Raw genomic sequence first — 18275 nt, forward strand, 5'->3', positions numbered from 1 at the left:
AATAACTCCTACATCCAGCTCTCTCGTTGGCCCTGGACCCATATTTCCAACTGCCTGCTGGACACCTCCATCTGGGTATCCCATACCTTCTTGACTCTTTGTACTTGAATTTGCTTTCATCCCAATGCAGGTCCATTGTCACCTTTTCTGCCTGGCAAATTCTTGAGATGAGGTAAGACTAATAGGCTGGATAATTATAAACACATCTGTCCCACCGCACCATAGGGGCAGGTCAGCACTAGCTGATTCTCAAGGATGTTTATAGGATTTAGGATTCAAGTAGCAGTGAAGAACTACTCAGAGATGCGTGTGCCACGGTCCCACACATCGGCAATTCTCCTCAATCATGAGTACTTAAGGTAAAGGGTAATAAGACAGCAGGAGCACAGAACAGGCACTAACAATAGTTTTTATTACTGTTATGGTCATTTAGATATATAGCCTCAGGGGTTTTCCTTGACATAAATAGCATAAGAAAATTTGGCATTGGGTGCCTGACTTTCTGTTCTGGGCCCTTTGCCCCCAGGGTAGAAACCTGCTTGCTCACCCATATCCCCACTCTAAATGCTCCTGCCCACATAGTCTTCCCTCATTGGCTCATACAAAGTGGAACCTGAAAGGAACATTAGAGATCTTCTAGTTCAGCCTCTTTCTGTACAGATGAGGTCATGGAAATTGAAAGAGTTGTCATGCCCATGGTCACAGAAATCCAGCGGCAGAGCTGTAACTAGAACCAAGATCATCTGCCGTATTCTACTCTCCTTTCTACTTTCACAACCACACAATGACAAGAAAAGTTAACACCCTTCCCAGGGATATTCACAATTTCACAAGGTTCAAAGAATCAGGCTGACCCAGCTCTAAGGGTAGAGCATTAGGGATCAAGCACAGAGCAGAGCAGGTGTTTCTAGGCTTGCTATTCATGAAGCTTCATATTCTAGAATGCATCGCTTTCAACATCCCAGAGGTCTAACATTTATAAAAAGCTTCACTGTCTCTCAAACTCCATTCAATATTCATGCCTTCATAGCTGGAGAGGAAAACACCTAAAGTGACTACATTGTACCACTGCACAGTCTGCGTGTCCCAATGGGATTCATCATGTAATCTGGGCCTTCCTCTCACACATAAGAGTAATCTACATTATTTCCCCCAAAGAAAATTGAGGCTAATAATAAATTCTCATTTCCTTTTCCAGTTGTTCTTGGTATTTTGTTGCCATTTTTATGATTGCTTAGCTACAAACTTGAGCAGGAAGAGGAACTAAATGTATGGGGTGAGGTCATGAACGTGGGCTTGGAGCCAGGAGTTGTCTGTGTTTACTCGCCTTGGTGATTGTCAAGTCATTGCCCCTGGGCACCCTAATTAGATTGCGTGCCTAGTGCTAAGTATTGCTTCTTGAACATGCTCTCACTCTCTTCTCACATCCCCATCCTTTTTCTCTTTACAGATTGGAAATAGGGCTTCCCTGGTGGCGCAGTGGTTGAGAATCTGCCTGCCAATGCAGGGGACACGGGTTCGAGCTCTGGTCTGGGAAGATCCCACATGCCGCGGAGCAACTAGGCCCGTGAGCCACAACTACTGAGCCCGCACGTCTGGAGCCTGTGCTCCGCAACAAGAGAGGCCGCGATAGTGAGAGGCCCGCGTGCCGCAATGAAGAGCGGCCCCCGCTCGCTGCAAATGGAGAAAGCCCTAGCGCAGAAACGAAGACCCAACACAGTCAAAAATAAATAAATAAATTTATTTAAAAAAAAAAAAAAAGATTGGAAATAGCTTTGTCATTTCCATTTACCTCCACCCCGTCTTCCCTACTTCCTTCCCATTTATCTTAGCAAGACAAATGCAAAAGAAACTATATTTGGAAAACGTTCTTAACCTAGTATGTCACAGGTATGCAATAAAAATGCTGAGATTAATCTCATGATTGGTATCCTTTCCTCTGTGCCTATGAATCAAGAAGCCCTGGAGAATCCAGCATGGTATTAAATGTCAGATATTCACACAGGCTATACTTGATAAAGATGAAAATATTACTTAAAAGCTAACAAGGGGGGCTTTCCTGGTGTTGCAGTGGTTAAGAATCCGCCTGCCAATGCAGGGGACACGGGTTCAAGCCCTGGTCCGGGCAGATCCCACATGCCGCAGAGCAACTAAGCCCGTGCGCCACAACTACGGAGCCTGTGCTTTAGAGCCTGCGAGCCACAGCTACTGAGCCCACGTGCCACAACTACTGAAGCCCACATGTCTAGAGCCCGTGCACCGCAACAAAGTAGCCCCCACTCGCTGCAACTAGAGAAAGCCGGTGCACAGCAACAGAGACCCAACGCAGCCAAAAATAAATAAATAAATAATAAAATTAATTTTTTTAAAAAAAGCTAACAAGGGTGAGGATTATGGTTCTACATAGAATTCTTGACATTATTCATGGAGTTTTCCATGGCTTCTAATAAGGAACCTACAGGATCTTATCCACAAAGGACTCATCCACCAGCATGAAATTCAAGTTCTATTCCATGTCTTTAAAAATCTTGACTGATTTTCAGTCTACTCTATCATACATGCATGTTTGTCTTAATATAAAATCCTCCCACAATTTCTAATAAAATTAAAGGTTCAAGAAGAATGCACCATGTTTATTCTATGACTCTCAATTGCCCCTGTAATACTACTGCTTACTCCAACATGAAAAATCAAACTTAACCATCAGGGAACCATTGAAAGAGCCATGCTCCTTGAAGGTCTGTGTTACAATTTTATTCTAAGACTTTTTGTTTTCCCATCAACTCTAAAATCTGACAAATGCTTTTTTTGAATAAGTGTACAAGAACTTTTGGAGTGCTATCCAGTCTGTGTGCCATTTTTTTCTAAACTGGTTTTATCCACAGTCCTGCTAAAGGGATAAACCAGACTTCCTTGTTAATTCTATGTGCCAGCAACTACCCTGGCCACAGCTGATTGGACCTGATGCAAGCTGATCCAATCAGACACTCCACTGAGAGAATTTAGAATTGGATTCCAGCAATTACCTGATGTTGGGCCCTAGAGCTGAGAGGTCATACAGAACTAGGATTGGAGCAGTCCTTTTATGCCATAAGCATTCTGAAGCAAAGCAAGCCAGTCCAGGAGAAAAAGAGAAGAATAAAAAAAAAAAAATTGAAAAGAGAAAACAAGCAGCAATAAATAAGTTAATAGGATATTTTTCTGACCCAAATGGAATTAAATTAGAAATTAATGACAAAGAGCTATATAAAAACCACCAAATATTTAGAAATTAAGAAGCACACTTCTAGGTAATTCACAGGTCAAAGCAAAACTTCATAAGAGAAATTTTTAAATATTTTGAAATGTATGAAAATGACAACACAGCATATCAAAATGTGTGGGATGCAGCTAAAGCAGTAGCAAGAGGAAATTTTATAGCATTAAATGTTTACATTAGAAAAAGAGAACAATCTCAAATCAGTGATCTAACTTTCCACATTAAAAACTTTTTTAAAGAAAAGAGCAAATAAATCCAAATCATGAAGGGGACAAAATAATAAATGTAACAGCAGAAACTGATGAAATAGAAAACATGAAAGCAATAGAGAAAACAATAAAATCAAAAGCATATTTTTTGAAATGATCAGTAAAATTGAAAACAGGGAAAAGAAGGGAGATAACACAAATTACCAATGTCCGAAATGAAGATGCGAGCAGATCCTACAGACATTAAAAGGACAATAACAGCATATTATGAACAATGTCATACCCATAAATTTCACAACTTAGATGAAATAGACAAAGTCCTTGAAAGACACAAACTATCACAGCTCACTAAAGAAGAATCAGTTAATCTGAAATGACCTACATCAAATAAAGAAACTGAATTAATATTTCAAAATTTCCACAAAAATAAAACTCCAGGTCCAGACAACTTCACCAGTGAATTCTACCAAACATCTAAGCAAGAAATAATACCCATTGTATACAAACTCTTTCAGAAAATAAAAGAGGAGGCAACATTTTAAAACTCATTTTATGAGTTCAAGATTACCCTGAGACCAAAACTAGACCTATATCACATAAAAAAGTTATAGATTAATACTCTCATAAATATAGACACAAACATCCTTAACAAAATATTAGCAAATTGAATCCAGCAACACAGAAAAAGGATAATACCTCCTGATCAACTGGGACTCTTTTTTTAGCAATGCCAGGCTGTTTTAGCATTTGGAAATCAGTCAATATAATTCACTATATGAACAAACTAAACAAGATAAACAATATAATCATCTCAACAGATACAGAAAGAGCACCTGAAAAAATTCAACATCTTTTCATAATAAAAAGAAAATCACAAAAAAACTAGGAATAGAAGGGAACTTTCTCAACCTGATATAGTGTTGAGAAAATCTAGAGCTAACATCATATTTAATGGTGAAAGACTAAATGTTTTTTCCCTAAGATTCAAAATAATGCAAGGATATCTGCTTTCACCACTTCCATTCAATTTTGTACTGTAAGTTCTAGCCAGTGCAACAAGGTAAGAAAAAAAAGTGTACAGATTGTAAAGAAAGAAGCCAAAGTATCTCTATTTACATATGACATGATTGTGTTTTATAGAATTCTAAGGATTCTACCAAAAAAATTGCTAATACAATAAATAGTAAAAGAACTAATAAGGGAGTAAAGTTAATCCTTGAACAACACAGGTTTGAACTGCACATGTTGCTTACACAGAGTTTTGGTTTTTCAAAGTATTGATAAATACTACAATTACTACACGATCCCCAGTTGGTTGAATCCACAGATGCAGAACCACAGATATGGAGGAATGGAGTATAAGGAGGGCTGACTATAAGTTTATGTGGATTTGGGATTTCGTGGTGGGTCAACACCCCTAATCACCATGTTGTTCAAGGGTCAACTGTATAGTAAGATAAAAACATACAAGGTCGATATTAAAAATTAATTGCATTTTTTTTATTGGCAAAAAAAAATTGGCATGATCCATGAAAGAAATAATTGATAAGCTGGACTCTATTAAAATTGAACACTACTGCTCTGAGAAAAACACTGTCAAGAGAATGAGAAAACGAGCCACCAGCCTGGGAGAAAATATTAACAGAACACATATATGATAAAAGACTGTTATCAAAAATATTCAAAGAACCCTTAAAACTCAACAATATGTAAATAAACAACCGGATTTTAAAATCTGAACAGACACCTCACCAAAGAAGATATACAGATGTCAAATAAGCAAATGAAAAGATGTACAACATCCTACATCATTAGGGAATTATGAATTAAAGCAACAATGAGATACCACTACACATCTATTAGAATGGCCAAAATTCAAAATACTGACAATACCAAATGCCAGTGAGGATGAGGAGCAACTAGAACTCTCATTCATTGCTGATAGGAATGTAAAATGATACAGCCACTTTGGAAGACAATTGGGCAGTATCTTACAAAACTAAACATACTCTTATCATATGATGAGCAATTATGCATATTTGTATTATCCAAATAGGTTGAAAACTTATCTCCACACAAACCTGCACATGGATATTTATAACAGCTCTGTTCCTGATTGTGAAAACTTGGAAGCAACCAAGATGTCGTTCAATAAGTGAATGGATAAATAAACTGTAGTACATCCAGACAGTGGAATATTAATCAGTGCTGAAAAAGAAATGAGCTATCAAGCCATGAAAAGACATGCAGGAAACTTAACTCCATATCACTAAGTTAAGAGCCAATCTGTAAAAGGCTATATACTGTGTGATTCCAACTATATGACATTCTGGAAAAGGCAAAACTATGGCAATAGTAAAATGATTAGTAGTTGCTAGGGACTAAGGAGGGAGGGAGGGATGAATAAGTAAAGGCAAAGGATTTTTAGGACAGTGCAACTACTCTGCATGATGCAATAAAGGTGAATACATGTCATTGTACATTTGTCAAAACCTATAGGCTGTACAACACCAGTAGTGAACCATAATGTAAACTGTGGACTTTGGGTAATAATAGTGTGTCAATGTTGATTCACTGATTCTAGTAAACACACCACTACTAAGATAGTAGTATCTAGAATCTAGTTTACTAGAATCAGTGGTCCTGGTGGCTTGTTTTCTCATTCTCTTGACAATGTTTTTCTCAGAGCAGAAGTGTTCAATTTTAATAGAGTCCAGCTTATAAATTATTTCTTTCATGGATCATGTCAATTATTTTTTTGCCAATAAAAAAATGCAATTGATTTTTAATATCGACCTTGTATGTTGTTATCTTACTAGTGGTGTGGGATTTTGGTAGCGGGGAGGCTGTGCATATGTAGGGGAAGGGGATATACAGGAAATCTCTGTGCCTTCCTCTCAGTTGCTGTGAACCTAAAACTGCTCTAAAATATAAAGTCTATTTTAAAAATTGGAAAGTGAAGTTTTAAAATTTATAATAGTGTAGAGAAACATTAAAAATTTAGGGACAAATCTAATAATATAAGTGCAATATTTTATTCTGAAAACTATAAAACATTCCTAAGAGAAAGGAGAGAGCTAAATTAATCAAGAGATATACCCTGTTCACGAACTGAATGATCAATATTGATAAGATATAAACTTTCCCCTGATTGATTTGTAGTTACAGATCAATTATTACCGTCTAAACCCCAGCAAGTCTATGGTAGAAAACGACAAATAGATTCTAAAATGTATATGGAAATGGAAAGGTCCTAGAATGGCCAAAACAAATCTGAAAAAGAAGAACAAAATTAGGGGATTTACACTACTTGATTTCAAGCCTTACTATAAATCTACAGTAATCAAGACAGAGTAGTGCTAGTGTAAGGATAGACATATAGAATATTGTCTATTTCCATTGGAATAGAAGAGAAAGTCCAGAAATAGATGCACACACGTACGAAAAATTGATTTTTGACAAACGTGCAAAAGATAGTTCAATGGAGATAAAGACAGACTTTTCAGTAAATGGTGCTGGAACAACTACACATGGGGGGAAAATTAACCTCGATCAATAACTCCTATCATACACAAAAACTAACTTGAAATGGATCAGAGACCTAAATGTGATATCTAAAGCTGTAAAATGTCTCAAAGAAAACATGCAAGTAAACCTTCATGATCTTGGGATAGGCAAAGATTTCTGAGGATATAAAAAGCACTAACGATAAAAAATGGATACACTTATCAATGTATAAATTAAATTGATATGTTTATGAAAATTCAAAGTATTTTTTCTTTAAAATACATCATTCAGAAAATGAATTGACAAACCAAAGATGAGAAGGAAATGTTTACAATGCACGTATCCAACAAAGAATTTCTATTCAGAATATACAAACACAATTCAGTAATAAAAAGGCAACGCACCCTAGGAAAAAATGGGCAAAAGATTTGAACAGACACTTCACAAATGAAAATAAACAAACGGCCAATAAGTACATGAAAAGATGCTCAGCATTCCTGGTCATCAAAGAAATGCAAGTTAAAGCCACAATGAGATACACCACACACCTATTAGAATAGCTAAAATTAAAAATTTGACATAACCACGAATATGGAGCAGCTAGAACACTCAGGCATTGCAAGTGGAAATATAAAGTAATATAATCACTTTGAAAAACAAGTTGTTAATTTCTTATAGAGTTAAACCTAGATGTACCACAATGTAGCAATTATACTCTGAGGTATTTACCCCACTTCAAAATGATCACACAAAAGATTTTACCAAAATGTTCATAGCAGCTTTATTAATAATAAGCAAAAACTAGAGACACACCAAACATTTACCTTCAGGTGAACAGATAAATTCTGCTATAGTCATACAATGGAATACTACTACCTATCCGTAAAAAGAATGGCCTACAGATACCTGTAAGAACATTGTTGTCTCAAAAGCACTATGCTAAGTGAACAAAGACACAAAGATTACATATGTTATATCATATATATGAAACTCTAGAAAAGACAAGACTACCTCACTGCTATAGAAAAGCAGTTCAGTGGTGGCCTGGGGCTGGGATTGGAGAGCAGGTGCACAGGGAACTTTTAAGGATGATGGAAGTGCTGTGCTATGACTTAGGATGAGTGCATTTTATTGGATATACAAGTCAATAATATCGTTTTGTAAAATTAATTCGGTATGTCTAAAATATAAAGTGTTTATGGACAAAATGGCTGCCAATAGGGTGGCAGGGGGCAGATCATGATGGTTTTTCATCCCATGCAAATTGTATATTTTGTTCAAAATATGTTTTAAAATATATATACTAAAAAATGGCTTGGACTATTTGTGAAAGGCAATGTGGAATGAGTCAGGAATCTTTTTCTGATCATGACCCGGAATACGAAGAACACTTTACTTCATAACCCAGAATACAAATATACACGTGTATAACAGTGTTTATCCCTTTCTGCATGCAATGAATATTCATATAAATATTCAAAGGAACAGGAATACTTCTTATTCTATTACAATATCATTTTTTAAATGCTATTTTCAATCCTTATATTTATTTCATAACCCACTAATAAGTTAGGACCTTTAGCTTGAAAAACACTGTATTAAAAGCCTATCTGATAATGGTTAAAGGGTATGGATAAGCAACTTAATATTAATTTCTAGATAAGATCAAGCTTCAAAACAGAAGAGTTCAGAAGGAAGATATTGAAAAAATGAGAATTAAAAGGATTAGGGACATAAACATATAGCAATGGTCCTAGTTTATCCTTTCTAGCTGTGTGGGGGAAGATGAACCAGAGCATCAATGGACCTTGAGAGACAAACAGATCTGGCTTCATACTTGGTTATGGCGCCAACTAGCTGTGTGATCTTAAGCAACTAATTTGACCTCTCTGAGGCTCAGTTCCTTTGTCTGTAAAAAGATAATAGTTATAATACTTATAGAGTGGTGTGAGGATTAAGTGAGATGACCTATAAAGAGAAAGCACAGAGTGGATTTCCTTTCTAATTTTTCATGTGACGTAGATCATATAGCAGAAAACTGATTCTCCTTTATTAAAAAACAAAAGGAAAACACTCAGAGTGAGCAAAGAATGCTACAGCAAGTTTGCAATGTCCATAAGACAGAAGGGTGCCCTTTATTTCCAAAAGGTTTCATATAAGTAAAGGCTAGATAAAACCACATCTTCAGCTCTTCTTTAGCAAGAAGGTGGCTGCCTACAAACCAGGAAGAGAGCTCTCCCCAGGAACAGAGTGTGCCAGCACCTTGATATGGGACTTTTAGTCTCCAGAATGATCAGAAAATGAGTTTCTGTTGTTTAAGCCCCCCAGTCTGTGATATTTTGTTATGGGAACCCAAGCTGACTAATACAACACTAAAAGTTACCTCCCACTCATCTTTTCTCAGGAAGCTACTAGAAAACGTAGTGGAGCAAGAGAGCAAAATGAGAAAAAAGGGAAAAATGGGAGATGGGAAATAGGATCTGCAACACAGAAAGGAGATGGGGATTCTGGATGAAGGCAGATCTGGGATGATCACTGAGCACCAGTCACAGAGGGCACCATCTAGATGGGAGCAGGTCAGGCTCCAGGAGAAACTTCTTCAAGACGTTGAACTCAATAGAATACCTAATGTGAATAAACATTTGGGGAAGCAATTAGATAAATGATGACGACTGTGTGGTTGAATTCCTAAATGCATTCCAAAAAAAATTTTTAACTAAGCAAAGGAGAAAAACAGAACACTGGTAATCCAGGGAAAATAAGAAATTATATGGAAAATTAATCAGAGGTAAATGGCTCCACTATGAATGGCACACATGCTTGTTATATTGCAATGTAGCCACTGTGAGAGGGTGGGCATGCGAAAGTCAGAAATGCATCTGTGGGATGATGGAGTAGGGGGGAGAAAAGAGAACTAAATTCTCACCTTCTGTAATAGGACGTTAACGTATAATATACATAAAACTGAAGGGAGAATCAAGGTGTAGCTGTGCTCACGTTATTTGGAGATATGAGGCAAACACAGAAAGAGTCAGCTGGAAGAGGAGAGTGCTTGCTTTGGGGGTAGGAGACTGGTGTTTCTCTTAACAAAGCCTTATAGACCTAGTTGACTTTTTAACTATGCATATGTATAACTTTGATAAAAATAAAAGATTAATGTTTGTGCTTTTAAAACCAAAAGTCCAAGCCTTTCACTTCCGTATTACAAGTTAATTTCTTAATGCCTATTCAGACCCCAGGGTTTCCCCCACTTACATCATGGCTTGTTATAATCTTCGTTTTGTTCCAGGGTGATTTCTAGTAAATGATGGCACATTGCAAAGTGAAGATAGGGATAGGGACAAAGTACAGCTGGCCCTCTGTGTACTATGTTTATGACCCATAGATGGTTGAACCCATGGATATGGAACACACAGATATGGAGGGCCAACTATGGGGCTTGAGTATCAGAGGATTTTGGTATCCAAAGCAAGTCCTGGAACCAGTCCTCCATGGATACTGAGGGGCAGCTGTATAATCAGAATTTTTTTTCCTTTATTATATCTGAAAAAATCCAAATAGATGTAAAATAGAGATTACAGAATAATAGGTAGGAACAAATCCAAATGTGTCAGTAAACATAATAAATCCAATTAGGTGACTAATTTCACAAAGTAAAGGCAGAGATTCTCAGCTGGAGTTAATACCAAACCAAAACAGGGAGATGGCCAAGATGATGGCCAAGACCCTGAGCTCACCTCCTCCCATGGGCATACCAAAATTATAACTATTTACAGAATAACTAACAATGAGGACAACCTGAACACTAGCAGAAAAAACTTTTACAACTTAAGATATAAAGAAGGAACCAGAACAAGATGGGTAGGAAGGGCAGAGATGCAGTATAGTCAAGATCCACAACCCCAGGGTAGACAATGCACAAGCGGGAGGATAATCACAATTGCAGAGGTTCTAACCAAGGAGCAAAGGATCTAAGCCCTACGTTGGGCTCCCCAGCCCTGGGGTCCTGCACCAGGAAGAAACACCCCCAGAAGGTCTGGCCTTGAAGGCTAGCAGGGCTTACATACAGGAGATCTGGAGGGCGGTAGGAAACAAAGATTCTGTTCTTGTACGGCACACACAAAATCTCACATGATCTGAGACCCAGTGCAGAGGCAGTAATTTGAAAGGAGCCTGGGTCAGACCCATTTGCTGATCTTGGAGAGACTCCTGGAGAGGCAGGAGACAACTGGAGCTCACCCTGGGGACATACATGCTGGCGACAGAAATTTGAGGAGCTCGTACTACCACAAAGACACTGGTGTTGGCAAGCACCATTTTGGAGTCCTCCCTCTAGCCTATTAGCCCTGGAGGCTCTCCCGTCCACCAGCGAGCCAGCCCCAGGACCCTCAGACCACACAGCCAGCTGTGCCAGGGCTCAACCCCACCCACCAGTGGGCTAGTATCAGCCCTGGGACCCCCCCCCAGGCCACACAGCCAGCTATGCTGCGACACAGACCCACCCACCGGCGGCCAGCAGCTACCACTCAAGGCAGGGCCTGGCAGCCAACAAGGCTGGGGGCCAGCCCTGCCTACCAGCACACCCATAGTAGTTAACCTGCCCACAACAGAAGGGCCCATGCAGTCCACATATACGGAACCCCTAGACCATATCATTCTGATGACCAGAGGGGAGTGTGCTGCTGGGCCCTATAGGATGTCTCCTACATAAAGCCACTTCTCCAAGATGGGAAACATAACTGACCTACCCAATTCATAGGAATAGACACAGAGAATTAGGCAAAATGAGGAGACAGAGGAATATGTTCCAAAGGAATAAGACAAAACCCCAGAAGAACTAAGCAGAGTAGAGATAAGCAGTCTACTCAATAAAGTTCCAGGTAATGGTAATAAAGATGCTCAATGAACTCAGGAGAATGGATGAACAAAAAGTTTAGAGTTTAACAAAAAGTTAGAAAATATAAAGAAGAACCAAACAGAGCTGAAGTATACAATAGGTAAAATAAAAAATACACTTGAAGGAATCAACTATCAAGATTAGATAGTACAGAGGAATGAACTGGAAGACAGAGTAGTAGAAATCACCCAAGCTGAATAGAAAAAATAAAAAAGAATTTTTTAAATTGAGGATCGTTTAAGAGACCTGTGAAACAACATGAAGCATACTAACATTCACATTATAGGGGTGCCAAAAGAAGAAGAGAGAGGGAAAGGGGCAGAGAAGTTATTTCTTCTTAGCTAAAGAAATAATAGCTGAAAACTTCCCTAACCTGGGAAAGGAAACAGACATCCAGGTCCAAGAAGCACAGAGACCAAAGAGGTCCACACCGAGACACATTATAATTAAAATGGCAAAAATTAAAGGTAAAGAGAGAATCTTAAACAAGCAGCAAAGGAAAAGCAGCTAGTTATATACAAGAGAACCCCCATAAGACTATCAGCTGACTTTTCAGCAGAAACGTTGCAGGGTAGAAAGGAGTGGCACAGTATATTTAAAGTGACAAAAGGGAAAAACCTACAGCCAAGAATACACTACATGGCAAGGCTTTCGTTCATATTTGGTGGAGAGATCGAAAGTTTTACAGACAATCAAAAGCTAAAAGAGTTCAACACTACTAAACCAGTTTTATAAGAAATGTTAAAGGGACTTCACTAAGCAAAAAAGAAAAGATCACAGCTAGAAATATGAAAATTATGAAAAGAAAACCCTCATTGGTAAAGGCAAAAATACAGTAAAGGTAATAGATCAACCACTTATAAAGCTAGCAGGAAGTTTAAAAGACAAAAGTAGTAAAATCATCTATATCTACAATAAGTAGTTAAGATAAACACAAAACAAAAAAAAAGATGTAAAATATGATGTCAAAAACACTAAAGATAGAGGGGGGAAGGAGTAAAAATGCAGGGTTGTTGGAATGCATTTGAACTTAAGACATCATCAACTTAAAATAGTCGTGTGTGTGTGTGTATATATATATATATGGGATATATATGGTTTGTTATATATGAACCTCATGGTAAGCACAAATCAAAAATCTATAAAGATACACTTACAAAAAAGAGAAAGGAATCCAAACATAACATTAAAGAAGTCATCAGATCACAAGGAAAAATAACAAAGGAAGAGGAAAAGAACAAAAAAGATGTACAAAACCAAGAAAAACAATTAACAAAATGGCAATAAGTACATACCTATCAATAATTACTTTAAAGTAAATGGAAAGGCATAGAGTCACTGAATGGATAAAAATCCAAAATCCATATACATGTTGCCTATAAGAGACTAAAATATCAGCACTCAGAAAGCTGTAAGACATTGATGAAAGAAATTGAAGACAACACAAACAAATGGGGAAACATACCATGCTTATGGATTGGAAGATTAATATTGTTAAAATTATCGTACTACCAGGGCAATCTACAGATTCAGTGCAATTCCTATCAAAATACCAAGGACATTTTTCACAGAACTAGAAAAAAATAATTCTAAAATTTGTACGGAAGTACAAAAGACCCTGAATAACCAAAGTAATCTTGAGAAAGGACAAAGCTGGAGGTATCACATACCCTGATTTCAAGCTATACTACATAGCTACAGTAATCAAAACAGTAGGGTACTGGCATAAAAACAGATACATAGATCAGTGGAACAGAATAGAAAGCCCAGAAATACACCCACACTTATGTGGTCAATTACAGAGGAAGCAAGAATATACAATGGGGAAAAGACAGCCTCTTCAATAAGTGGTGTTGGGAAATTGGACAGCTACATGCAAAAGAATCAAATTGGACTACTTTCTCGCACCACATACAAAACTAAACTCAAAATGGATTGAAGACTTAAATGTAAGACTTAAAACCACAAAAGTCCTGGAAGAAAATATAGTCAGTAAGCTCTTTGACGTTGGGTCTTAGCAACATTTTCTTGGATATGTCACCTTAGGCAAGGGAAACAAAAGCAAAACTAAACAAATGGGACTACATCAAACTAAAAAGCTTTTCCACAGTGAAGGAAACTATCAACAGAACAAAAAAGGCAGCCTACTGAATGGGAGAAGATATTTGCAAATGATATATCTGATAAGGGGTTAATATCCAAATATACAAAGAACTCATACAACTCAATAGAAAAAAAAATCAACCTAATTTAAAAATAGGGAGAGGACCTGAATGGACATTTTTCCAAAGAAGACATACACATGGCCAACAGGCATACAAAAAGATGGTCAACATCACTAATCATCAGGGAAATGCAAATCAAAACCACAATGAGATATCACCTCACACCTGTCAGATTAGCTATCATCAAAAAGACAAGAAATAACAAGTGTTGGTGAGAATGTGGAAAGAAGGGAACCTCATACACCATTGGTGGGCATGTAAATTGGTGCAGTCACTATGGTAAACATTTTGGAGATTCCTCAAAAAATTAAAAATAGAACTACTGTACAGTTCAGCAATCCCACTTCTGGGTATTTTTCCGCAGAAAATAAAAACACTGATTCAAAAAGATATATGCACCCCCTGTGTTCATTGCAGTATTATTTACAATGGCCAGATACGCAAGCAACGTAAGTGTCCATTGATAGATGAATGGGTAAAGAAAATGTGAGATACACACACACACACACACACACACACACACACACACACACAATAGAATATTACTCAGCCATAAAAAAGAATGAAATCTTGCCATTCGCAACAATATGGGTGGACCTAGAGGGTATTATGCTAAGTGAAATAAGTCAAACAGAGAAAGTTAAATACAATACGATTTCACTTATAGGTAGAATCTAAAAAACTAAACAAATGAACAAACATAACAAAACAGAAACAGACTCCTAGATACAGAGACCACATAGGTGGTTGCCAGAGGGGAGGGAGGAGGGGGAATGAGTGAAATAGATAAGGGAGATTAAGAGATACAAACTCCCAGTTATAAAATAAATGTCACTGGGATGTAATGCACAGCAAAGGGAATATAGTCAATACTATTGTAATAACTTTGTATAGTGAAAGATGGCAACTAAGTGTATCATGGTGATCATTTTGTAATGTATAAAAATATCAAATCACTATGCTGCACACCTGAAACTAATATAACATTGTTAGTCAATTACACTTCAATTAAAAAACCCAAAACCAAACAAACTAGAATAGCAACACACACACATACACACCCCACTTGGGACCTTTAAACTAAAGTTTCTTCTGTCAAGGATGCTGTTATTCCACCTCCATCCCCATCACCCCAGGGGCCCCCACTGGAGAAACTTCCTCTCCCCCTTCAAGTTCAGCTTAGAGGTAGCCTCTTGTGCGAAGCCTTTTCTGAGCCTACTGGCTGATTGGTCGTCCTCCTCTGTGTGCCCACAGCCCTGGGGGTTTATGCCCATGTCCACAGTGATTGCTTTGATGACAGTCCCCTCCAATTGCCTGCCCAGGAGCTCCCTGTGGGGCGTTGCCCCATGTGCCTCTCACACAAAGCTAATCATGCGGGATGCTCAGCCCTTGGCCACAGTGGACAGGAGCACAGAAGCCTCGGATCAAGGAGACTTGATCTATAGGTGGTCTATATGTGGGCTGGAATAAAAACAGTACCCCACAGAGATGAGGTGATTTTATTAGACAAGGAGCACCACATTGGGCACTTGGTGTCAGGGGGAAGAAGCTGAAAGAAGAGGTATTCAGATCTCCTGAGGCAGTCAGAGGAAGTTATCAGTAAGCAGCCCTGATGCATAAGTAGGAGCCACGTGGTAGGGAAAAGATACAGGAGTAAAATGAAATTATGGAACAGAAGTGGGAGAAGTGGAGAGGAACTGAGTCACCCCAACAGGTGTCTCTGAGTAACGGGGTTACGAAAGCTGCCTGGGATCCTGCACCTCTTTCCCGTTTTCACACGGCGTTCCAACTTCCCAGAGGCCCACAGGTAAAACTGTTCCTGGTTCTCTGTGATTCCTTTTGTCCTTATATGAGATATTGAAGTGGCACTCTGTTCCTTGCTACCAAAGAAAACAGAACAGACATCGCCTCTCTGGGCATTTACCACCCTGTATTGTCAATCTCTGCTTGTCCATCTCCCCATCTAGACTGGAACCTTGCTGTTACAATTCTGTATGCTTAGTACTAAGCATAGAGCCTAATGTCTTATAAATGTGTCTGGGCCCACGTTGTCGCTCTCACACAGAAACTTCCCGAAGATTAGCAATTGACTGCTATTAACTTCTCAGGACCCCGTCTGGTAGAGAATCAAATGCCTATGATTCAGGATAAACACTAACTGGTGTTGACATCCTCCAAGATACCTGCTAAGAATGCGGAAGGATTAGGAAGCTGATATCTGTGCTGGGATCTAAATCTCCGGCGGGGTTGTGTACCTCTGCACAGAATGAAAGGTTACAGAAGTGTTGTGTGGGTTTTATAGAAATCAAAAGTACATGCAATTCTTCTGAAGGCTTGCTGATTACTCTTAGCGCATTGTGTTTTCATTTTGATCTCTGGAAAATATCAGGAACAAGGAAAGAACTCCCCACCACCACCCCGCCAATCCCGGGCTCCATAGGAAAAACAGTATTGAAATAATACAAACATCTTGGATCGACCCTCTTTTGAAAGTAAGGAACGCCTCACCCTCCCAGCAGGCCCGAAGTCTGCACAGTTTGTCCGCCAAGAGAGTGAGCTTTGGCAGCGCTCCTTGTAAACTTCAACCGCAGGAGGCCTCTGATTGAATTGAAATTGTTTCCTCCGGTCAGATTTTGTTGGTGGTACACCCGCCTCAGGATGTGAATTCATCATGTTTGCTGTGGGGTGAGACTGGGGCCGTGGAAAGGGCATAGGAGAGTGGATGTGAGTGTCGGGGTGTGTGTGTGTGTGTGTGTGCACACGCATCCATTTATTCCCTAACGTCCCTAATAAACGCATTGACACTACCCAAAAGAATTCTGGAAGATTTGATACATTCTTATTCATCCTCAATATCTTTTAAAGTGATTGGAATTTAATCAACAAAAATAAGGAAATTGGAAAATGGAAATGGCAAAATTGGCAGTAAATTTTCCACAAGTCATTAACCCGGCCTCCGTTGACAGCACGCGCATACTTATAACATTCAAAGGGAGGAAGACCACGTCCTCTGGCTTCACAGGGATGGAGGGAGTGGGGAAGGAAAGCAGCTTTGGGCTGTAAGAATATTTCACCTTGACATTTGGTGGACCAGTATCTCTGCTTGCTCTTTTTTCAAAGAAAACCCTACCACCTAAATAAGGTCACTATTTTTTTTTATTGTGATCAAAAACACAAAACTTAAATCTGACATCTTAACCATGTTTAAGTGTACAGAAGTACAATTCATATTGTTGTGCAACAGATCTCTAGAACTTTTTAATCTTACAACACTGACACTCTATGCCCTCCTAATTCTGCCTTCCCACCTCCCACTGGCCCTGGACAACTACGTTTTTTCTTTCTGTCTCTATGATTTTGACTACTTTAGATACTTCACATAAGTAGTATCGTATAAGCATTTGTCCTTTTGTGACTGGCTTATTTCACTTAGCATAACATCTTCAAGGTTCATCAGTGTTGTACATGTGATAGGATTTCCATCTTTTTTAAGGCTACATAATGTTCCATTGTATGTATATACTACATTTTCTATTCCATTCGTATGTTGATGGACATTTGGGTTGTTTCCAACCTCTTGGCTATCGTGAATAACGTTGCAATGAACATAGGTGTGTAACTATCTCTTTAAAATCATGCTTTGAGTTCTTTAGGCTATAAATCCAGAGATAAGATTGCTGGGTCATATGGTAGTTCTCTTTTTAGTTGTTTGAAGAACCTCCATAATATTCTTCATAGCGGCTGCATCCTTTTATATTCCCACCAAAAGCGCACAAGGCTTCCAACGTCTCCACATCCTCGTCAACACTTGTTATTTTCTGTTCTTTTGATAGTGGCCATGCGGGTGGGTGTGAGGTGATACCTCATGGTGGTTTTGATTAGGACTCTCTGTTTGACATGAGGAAATTGAAGACCTGGTCACTAGATCTAGAACTTCTACATTGGACACTGTGCCAGCCTAAGTCAATCCTCATGGTGCTCCCATCCTGGACTTCTAATCAGTGCTCCCCAGGAGCACTTGGACCAGTGCTTGAAAGCTATGAGCAGTGAACCAGTGAGTAGTTGAAGCTACAAGATAAACGTGGTATATCTTCCTGTCCATCAGTTCTGGTCAATGGTAAGTAGTTTAAAGCGTTGATTTTATATTAAAACAAACACAAATATATTATGAAACATAA

Source organism: Eschrichtius robustus, chromosome 17 (genome assembly GCF_028021215.1).
Source record: "Eschrichtius robustus isolate mEscRob2 chromosome 17, mEscRob2.pri, whole genome shotgun sequence".
Taxonomy (NCBI): domain Eukaryota; kingdom Metazoa; phylum Chordata; class Mammalia; order Artiodactyla; family Eschrichtiidae; genus Eschrichtius; species Eschrichtius robustus.